This window comes from Peromyscus leucopus, chromosome 2, assembly GCF_004664715.2.
Source record: "Peromyscus leucopus breed LL Stock chromosome 2, UCI_PerLeu_2.1, whole genome shotgun sequence".
Classification (NCBI taxonomy): Eukaryota; Metazoa; Chordata; class Mammalia; order Rodentia; family Cricetidae; genus Peromyscus; species Peromyscus leucopus.
The window spans coordinates 123210250-123220488 of record NC_051064.1 but is presented as its reverse complement, the minus strand read 5'-3'; positions in this window follow the sequence as shown (position 1 = coordinate 123220488).

Sequence of the window (10239 nt, the reverse complement as noted above, 5' to 3'; positions counted from 1 at the left end):
CCCTGCAGGAAAACCGTTCCTGACACGGACTTATTCAGAGCTTACCACAGACCAGAAGTTGCTCTTCTGCTCTTCAACTGATCTTATTCAATGCTCCCATTGTATACATAAGAACATGGAGGTGACAATTTCAGTGTCATCAAGGAATTGAACTGTGCCTCCTCTCTCAGCTGTGTAGAGAAGAACTGTCTGTTCTATGACAACTTCTCACTTCCTTTGAAATGACTTTGCTCTGATTTAGTTTGTACCCCCACCAAGTAGAAGTACTAAAATTTCCCCTCAAACCCCAGGTCCCTTTCATCCAAAGTAATCCTTTCCATAAGGGCTGCGACACTGGCATCATTTGGAAGCTTCCTTTAAAAAGCTACTAGCACTCCACTCCAGACCATCTGTGTCCCTCATCCCCCTGCACACCTACATGACCTAGGTCTCCCATATTCTAGAAACTTCAGGTGACCAAGAGGTGATAAATGGTCCCCAGTAAGAAGCCCAATTTCAACACCCTCTCCCTCTGCCAACCCTCTCCCTCATTCCCTTCCTCACTCTTTTCTCTCTCTCTCTCTATCTCTCTCTTTCTGTGTGTGTGGCCCTGGCTGGCTTGAAACTGGCCATGTAGACAGGCTGGTCCCAAACTCACAGAGATCCACCTGCCTCATTCTCCTGAGTGCTTCGAACACGACAGCACCTGGCTTCTAAACTAAACTTGAAAACAACTTTTATTTTAGCCACTCTTCAGCACAAGGCCTCAGCTCCTTATCTTTACCTCACAATGACTCACATTGTGTCCGCACAGCTGGGAACCCTGTCCTTTGTTCGTCTACCTCCGACAAGCAACCCACTGCCCAGCCAGCACCTCTTCCTAGACTCTATCAGCTGGACCACCTACCACCCAGCCCTGTACTGGGGGTCTCTCATTGTCTCTCTCAAGCTTCCTCCACAGAGCTCTGACAGCCAGATGTTCCTCCTCAGTCTCATCACAAGCTTTTTAGTCAGGCAAGTCACCCACAGGCCTCTGCTGGGTCTGCCTTTTCTACCCAAACCTAAAAGTCCACAGTTTTCCCTGTTCTCCAGTCTGCCTGGGTCTCCCCAGTGAGACTCCACCTAACCGACTTCTCCCCAGCGCATGCTCTGTCTCTGACCTCCACAGACGCCTAAAACTTCCCCAACTTTCATTCCTTGTTCTTCAGGCCATTCTCCTCCTACAGCTCATTCACTCTGCTGCTCTCATTCCCATTCCCGGCCCCTCACAGCTCTCAAGTACACAGAACCTCTCAACAGTTGTCTGAAATCTGCTCCACATTCCCTCTAGGGGACACCTCTGGCCAGACTGCCCTCTCCTCTGAATAACTAACTATCTCAACCTCCTTCTAAAACCCCTCCTTCAGTCCTTTTGAAAAATCTATCCTGGACCAGCCATGGTGGTGCATAACTTTCATCCCAGCAATGGGAGACAGGTAGGTGGATCTCTGAATTCCGGACCAGCCAGGGCTATAGAGAAATCCAGCCTCAAAACAAAACATAACATAACAAACAAACAAAACAGATAAGGCTGAGGGCACGGATCAGTGGCAGAGTGCTTACCTAGCATGTGTGAGGCCCTGGGTTTAATACCCAGGAGTGAAAAGAAATGAACATCTGAGAAAAATTAGAACAACTTGCAGTTTAGCAGGACTGCGCTACGTCTTCCCCAGACCCTGCAACCTACCTATCCCTTCAATTGTAAGTTATGCCATTAAATAAACCTCCCTTTTAACTACATGGAGTGGTCTTAATAATTTCACCAATATCGTTGGGCACCAGAGTGTTGGGCCAGCGGTGTTCTCTGGAGAACTCTGTTCAGCCAACCTCTAGCGTCCAGGGTCCAGGAACCAAGAGAGATGGCACATCTGGATCTCAGGTCTTCAGGGCCCTCTCTTGGCCCTGCCTTGTAGACATGATAGTTACCGAAGCCTCAATGGGGGTTGGAACTTCCAGCTCAAAGCTGGAATGGCTACCCACTCCAGTGAACCAGCCATGCAGATGGCGGGGAAGAGCGGTCTGGGCAGAACAACTGAGGGAATCTTGTGGGATTCTGTATGGTGGACTCATGACAGAACAAGTACCTTCCTCCCTCCCTCCCTCCCTCCCTCCCTCCCTCCCTTTCTCTCCGCCTCTTTCCCTTCCTTCCTTTCCTTCTTCCATCCCTCCTTCCCCCTTTCTTCCTTCCTTCCCTCCGTCCTTCCTACCTTCCTTCCCCCTTCCTTCCTGATACAACATGTTGCCATGTAAGGAATTTGAACTCTTACATTTCTTGCTTCGGTCTTCTGAGTGCTTCTATTATAGGTGTGAACACAGTGCCTGACCAGAGAGACATTTTCTTTTTAAATTAATTATTTTATATAATTTTTATGTGTGTAGGGCTTTGCTTGCATGTATGTCTGTACATCACATGCATACTTGGTGCCCATGGAGGCCAGAAGATGGTGTCAGACCAGCTTGAACTCAGTTACACAGAGTCATGAGCTCCTGTGCAGGTGCTGAGAGTTAATCATTTATTTATTTAATTCTATGGCTGGCAGCAAGAGCAGCCAGTGCTCTTAACCAAGAAGCAATCTTTCCAGCCTGAAATTAAATATTTTAAGTTTTAAATGACTTATTACATATTGTATTGTGAAGGGTATGTGCCTGTTAGTGTGGGTTCCTGTGCAGGACAGAAGAGGACGTCAGATCCCCAGGAGCTGGAATTGCAGGAGGCAGTTGTGAGCCAACTGAGGAGAGTGCTGGGGTCTGAACTCAAGTCCTGGAGAAGAACAGTGTGTGCCCTTAACTGTTAAATCACCTCTGAGACCCTAACATTAATATGTATTATATTCATTTATTTAGTGTGCGTGTGTGTGTGTGTGTGTGTGTGTGTGTGTGTGTGTGTGTGTGTGTTGACATCCATGCTGTGCTGTGCACTTCTCTGTCTGTTCTGGAAGGTGATGCCTCTGTGTTGTGAAGGGACAGGATGTAGGTGATATTCAGGGTGTGGTGTGATTTTGACAATCAACCTCAGGGAGGAAAGTGTCACCTTCCCCCAGGCTTGTCAACAGAAACTGTCTCTACCCTGGCCAGGCCAGTTTTGTTTTGAGGGATTCACTATGTAGTCCAGGCTGGCCTGAACTTACAAAGATTCTTCTGCCTCTGCTTCAAGTGCTGGGATTAAAGGTGTGTGCTGCATTGCCTGGCTGGTACAGCATTTTCCCAGAAACCATTGAAGTGTACATTATTATTTTATTCTGCTTTGTAAAGTTGTGTTTCCCAGCAGCATGGTGGCACATGGCTGTACTCCCAGCATTTGGAGGGCAGAGCAGGAAGATTGCCACAAGTTCTAGGCCAGTTTGCTCTCATAGCTATTTCCAGTCCAGCCAGGACTATATAATGAGAGTCTATGATTAAAAAATGAAAGTACTGGGGTGGGGGTTGCTGAATAGCTGGCTTAGCAGATAAGAGCACTAGCTGCTCTTCCTACAGACCCAGGTTATCATTGTGGATCATAACTACATGTAACGACTGTTCCAAGGGATCTGACCCACTTTCAGGATTCCATAGGCATCAGGCATTCATTCATATGGCACAAACATACACATTCAGGCAGAACACCATTAACTTTAAGTAAATAAGTAAGAAGTAAATAAATAAAATCCAATAAAAGGCTGGGATAGCTCAGTCAGTAAGGTGCTTGCCTTGTAAGTGCCGGGGCCTGGGTTTGCTCCCCAGAACCCAGGTGAAAATTCCAGGCAGGGTGGTGAGTGTTTGTAATCCTAGCACTGGGCAGGTCCCTGGAGATCTCTAGTAACCCAGCCTAGGCTACTTGGCAAGTACCAGGCCAGTGAGAGACCCTGCCTCAGAAGTAAGTAGATGACTCCAGAGGAATGACACCTGAGGACATCCTGGACCTCCACATGCACAGACACACAGACAGACGGACAGACAGACACACACACACACACACACACACACACACACACACACACACTGTGTGTGTGTGTTGTGGGAGTCTTGCTATGTATCCTTGGTATAAAAATACAAAACATACAGAATTGTAGAAAGTAAAACATGAGCTGGGCATGGTGGCCCAGGCCTGTAATCCCAGCACTAACAAGCAGAGTTAGGAGAGGCAAGAGTTCAAGGTCACCCACTGCTACACAGAGATTTCCAGGACAACCTGGGCTACATGACAGAGACCTATCTGGTTTCTTCCTCAATCCTCTCACCTTATTTTTGAGACAGTTTCTCATTAACCCTGGGACCTGGTGATGTGGGTAGACTGTGTGGCCCCAGGGACCCCCTTGTCCTCACTCCTCAGCACAGGGTGACAGGTGCCCGTCCCACACCTGAGGATGTGGATCCGATCAGTTCCCACACTTCTGCAGCAAGCCCTTCACTGACTGAGCTCTCCCGAGCCCCGAGCCTACTTTCCTTTCTTTGTTTTTATTACTTAAAATGATTCATTTATTTAATTCTATGTATATGTGTGTGTGCATGTATGTATGTACATCATGTGTGTGCTAGGTATCTGGAGTGACTGAAGAGAGCATTCGGTCCACTGGAACTGGAGTTACAGATGCTGTGGGTTCTGGCAGGCAAGCCTGGGTCTTCTGAGAAACCAGTGAGTATGCTTAACCAGTGAACCCTCTCTTAGGCTTATGTTTTTATTACATTTTACTTATTTATTTTGAATTTTGATGCGCATGTGTATGGGCATGTACGGTGGATGTATTTTCTGCTCCCACAACTAGACTTGGTAGCAGCTACCCCTGACCCATTGTGTTGACCTAATGATTTCTTTCAGTTTTTCTTTCTTTTTTGTTTTTTCCAGACAGGGTTTCTCTGTGTAGTCGTGCAGTCCTGGAACTTGCTCTGTAGACCAGGCTGACATCAACCCCAGAGAACAACTTGCTTCTTTCTGAGAGCTGAGATTAAAGGCATGTACTACCAAGGTCTGGGTTTTTGTTTTTGTTTTTTTAATTTTTCACTTTTCTTGAGACACATTGTTTGTGTAGTCCTGGCCATCCTGAGACTTGCTATGTAGACCAGGCTGGCTTTGAACTCACAGGGATCTCCTGGCTCTGCTTCTGCGTGCTGGGATTAAAGGTGTGTCGTCCTGACATGCCTTCACCACTTCCTCCTATATAAAGCCAGTGTTGCAGATCCCACTGTACCGTGCACACATCCTACTTAACAGATTCTTTTTAACATTTTCAATGTTTTTCAAGAAAATAATTTTGAGTAGCTAATTGATACCTTGAATCTAGAAGAAGAGAAAACACTGTGCACAGAACACACACGTACTGAAGAGGGGACACAGTGACAAGAGTCTCTGGCTATAAACCAGATTGCAGCCTGGATAAGAAGAAGCCAGGTTTCCACATCACACTGCTACACCCAAGACATGCCCTCCATGACAGTCTGGATCCCTGACTGGATCTCTAATAAGACACCTTCCTCCTGCTCTCACTAGCTAAAGCTTCCTCCTCTGTAATTTCATCTTTACCCACTGGAATCTTCGCTTTCTTTCAAGATCCAGAACAAACACCACCTGCCATGACTAGCCCTGGATGAAAATCAAGTCTCCATTCCCAGTCCCGACACAAGGCAGAGTCCTGTCTTCCTTCCACAGCCTCTTCTTCCATGAAGCACAGTGCTGAAGAGCTGCTGCCTCTGTGGACCTCACCTAATTTCTCACAAGGACACACACGCTGAAATAAAATCTGCTTAGTGGTTAAGGCAGCTGCAGCCGAGCTCCAAATGTCTGAGTTCAATCCTGGTACTGAATTTTAGAGCCAGGAGAGATGAGAAGTTAGGGTGTCTGTTAGAGGGTTGGAGAGAGGAGTGTGGAGCACCAGGAAGATAAGGGAGTCAGTCCCAAAGACTCATCCAGATAGAAGACACCCATCACCTCACATGTCATGATTGGCCTCAGGTTGGATGTCTGAGTGTAAGGGGTTGGGTATCTGACTGTAAGGAATGACCCTCATTTTTTCTGGGGCCAGTAGGAGAAGAAGGGGAGGGGACAGAGGTTGGGGAGGGAGGGAGAGACAAGAGGAAGTCCAGGTGGATTAACAAGGGAGCAATTAGAGAAACAAGCCCAAGTGTTTGGAGAGCTGCCCATGCCAGGGCCTGGCAGTCTGGATAAACAGGTCCTTGGTCCAAGGAAAACTGCAATCCTCAATCCAGAGGGCTGGCAGTGGGAGGGTAAGTGGGAGAAAGTATGGGAGGTTCAGAGACAGGGTGGAACTGTCTCAGGGACACCTCAGGATCAAGGGTTAGCCCTGGGTGCCCTGCTGCTGCACCTGCTCCCTGGGTTGCTAGGGGGTCTCCTTCTCCAAGTCCTCTTCCGGGATTGGGTACTATGTTAAGAAATAATGTGGAAAAAGAAGTCAGGAGACCGGACTCAAATGCAGGCGGGTTTTGTTCAGAGAACCTGAGAAGAGCTCACACTAAGCAAGCATGCTTCTCTCACAGACTAGGAACCTTTCACCAAGCTAGGAGGAGAGAGGAAGGGGGCTGTATGCTTAAGCAGGAGACTAGTTCTTCTTTGCAGACAGGGTGGGCTTATTAGGTTGTGTCTCAAGAGTCACAATGGGATGCAGAGCACTGCTGTGTTCATGATGCTTTGCACTCTCTGTGGGTTGGGACCAATCACTGGATTTGAGATGGCAGAAAGTCACCTCATCATTCTGCAAGAGCAGTTAGAGGTTATTAGCAACTGAGCATCTCTCTAGCTCACCTTCCAGACCCCCAGTCCTCTTTTTGTTCAAGACAGGGTCTCAGTGTGTAGCTCTAGCTGTGCAGGAACTCACTGAGTGGACCAGGCTGTCCTCAAACTCACGGATCAGCCTGCCTCTGCCTCCCAAATTCTGTGATTAAAGCCCGTGTTGCTCCACCCAGCTTCGTAGACCAGGCTGGCCTCAAACTCACAGAGATCTGCCTCTCTCTGCCAGGAATGCCCAGTGAAAATAGTATATTTCTAAACCTGAGTTGGGGGTCACAGTTTTGTTTTGTTGAGTCATAGTTTTATGTGTTCCAAGCTACCCTCAAATTCACTGAGTAGCCAAGGCTGATCTTGATCTTCAGATCCTACTCTCTCCATCTCCTGAGGGCTGGGATTGAGGACACATGCCATCACACCAGTTTAAATGCTTCTTCTCTTTAATGACAAGTATTTATGGGTCACAGAATGGGACATTGCTTTAAACTACTGTGGCCCTTGGAAGAGGAGTTGGAGATATGGGACAAGTTTGAGTGTGAATGTGGGTGTCTTGGCCCATGTGTGGAGGGCAGAGACAACTTTCTGGAGGTGGTGTCTCCTTCCAACAGGGATCTGACAGTCCAAGTCAGCTGGTCAGGCTTGCCTGGCAATCACTTTTAATCCACTGAGCCATTTTACTAGACCAAAACTAACAAATGTTAAGCAGAGACTTAACTAAGCACAGAGATATTCATTCTCTTACTCTCTGCTTTTATAAATATTTATAATTTTCCCATAATAAAAGTTAAAGTAAACAAGATTAATTACATACTATATATGTAATGTATATTAATGTATATATGCATTTCTGAATGTGTCCAGCCCAGTCACCATCTTGAATATTAGACACATAATTTAAATTGCTTGAAAAACAGCCCAATTCGTCAGTCTATGAAACTGCCTGCCTAAACAAACACACGTGCCCTCTGTTCCTCCCCAGAGCTCCTGTCCTGTCTTTAAAATGACAATACTGTTCAGTCAGTTGCTCAAACTGGTAACTCAGAGACATCCTTGACTCCTCTCTGTGGAGATGGTACAGCAGGTAAAGGCAGCAGCTGCCAAGCCTGGTGACCTCAGTTCAGTCCCTGAGTACCATATGGAAGGAAGACACAAGTGATTCCCTTTAATTGTCCTCTACCTCCACAGCACACCATGGCACAAGTGTGACCACACACAATACATAAATAAGTGTAATGGAAGTTAGTTTTAGGGCCTGGAGAGATGGCTTAGTAGTTGAGTGTGCACTGCTCTTCCAGAGAACCCAAGTTAGGTCCCAACACCCACATCGCATCTTCTCAGATTCCCGTACTCCAGCTTCAGGGGATCTGACTTAGTGTACAAATCAAACTATCATTTTTTGTCTTTAAATGAGTGGGTGCTGGCTGTGACGGCACAAGCTTATAATCCAGCGTTCAGAAGGCTGATGCAGGAGTGTTGGGAGAGTTTGAGGCCAGCCTGGGATACAAAGCAAGATTTATCTCAAACAGAAAATAGAAATAAAAGTATCAGTTGGGTGTGGGTTAAAAGGGGGAACAATGGTATAATGAAGTGAAAGCAGGGGCTGGAGAGAAGGCTCTGCTGTTGAGAGCTGAGGTTCTTAAGATAGTCAAATTCCAGAGGTCTTCAGTTCGATTCCCAGCACTGACTTGGCAGCTCACAACTTCTGTAACTCCACTTCCAGAGAATCAGACATTCTCTTAGAATTGCCTGTATGGAAAACACCAATACACATACAATAATAAAAACGAATTTTAAAAAGAGGATATACCTTAATGTTTATCTGCCATAAAGTTAGATACCTTTCAAGGGTGTTATTGGGCATCTCTTCCTGGAGAAATCAAGGTGACTGTCAGCTCTGAAGGTCAGATTGGAATGTACCAACAGTCATTTCACAGATTAACCTATTTAATACACCATGGGTCCCCAAACCACAGAATTATGGATCCTCCTCCCCTAAGGAAGAATACAAACACAAATCTTTCATAGAATATAAATCAAGAGAGGCTGGAGGATGACTCATCAGTGAAGTGCTTGTCATGCAAGTGTGAGCAACTGAGCCTGGATTCCGTGTTCCCTGGAAAGAAGACAAAAATCCAGGCAGAGCAGTAATCTGGTGATATCAGATCTGAGGAGGTAGAGACAGGAGGATACCAGGGCTCCAATCAGCCAGTCTAGCATAATAATGAGCTCTAGGTTAACCAAGAGACCTTTTCTTATGCTCCCTCTCCTCCTCCTCCTCCTCCTTCTCCTCTGCCTCATCATCATAGTGAGCATTTTAATTCCAGTATCAGCATCATGTTGCTCACCATGCACACACTAAATAAATAAATGTACTTTAAACACTTTAAACTAGAGGGCTGGAAAGATGGTTCATTGTTTAAGTGTGTTTGTGCCCTTGCAGAGGACACAAGTTCAGCTCCTAGCAACCACATGGGTAGCACACAATCACCTGTAACTCCTGCTTGAGGTTATCTGATGCTCTCCTCTGGCTTCTATGGGTATTGCATGCAGATGTGCCATGCGAATCTCCCCCCACATACACACATAATTAATAAAAAAAATAGATTTTTTGATATTATAAAAATTTAATGTAGAGAGCAAGTGAAGAAATCACCCAACATTGAACTCTAACCTCCACACTCATACTCACAATCCTGCACACACACAGAGGAGCATGTTTGCCCACTCACACACACAACCACACATACACACACATGCACACACAAGCACTCAAGCCCAAAAGGAATCCACATGCTTCGACAGGGACATCTTACAGGTAACTTCTTTTCATTTCTATAAGAGGATCCAAATCATTACAGTCAATTTATTTGAATAAAAAGAACATCAATTCTGTGTAAGTGCTGCCATGGAAGAGAATGATACTTACAAGATGTAGACTCCCTTGGAAAATGTAACAGCAATGTAGCCTTGCTGAAATTTAGGATCCTTAGCAAGAAGCTCACACATTTGGGAAGTGGCATTCAAGTCCTTGTTCTCCATATCCTAAAACAGGAGCAGTGAGAAATCAAAGGTGGGACTCTATGTAACTGGCATCTTCTCTAAGAGGGGAACTGACTTAAGTCCCAAGGGGTTTGAAGGAAATGTCCTCACAGACTCAGATATTTAAACATGTGGTCCCCAGTTGGTGTGCTGTTTGGGGATGATGTGGGGGGGTAGCCTTGCTGTGGGAAGTCTATCACTGGGGTGGGCTTTAAGGACTCACAGCCCTGCCTCACTTCCAGGTTGCTCTCCCTGCTTCCTGTCTGCACTGGAAGCTGTGCTCTCTCACCTTCCCTCTCCTGATGCCATGTCTTTCTGCCATGATGAACTCTTATCCCTTTGGGGCCATAAGTCCATACAAACTCTACATAAGTTGGTTTTCATCACAGTGTTTTATCACAGCAACAGAAAAGTGACTTATAGGAGGTGAGACCCTCCCATCTCCTTTGGAGTCATGAGCAGGATGG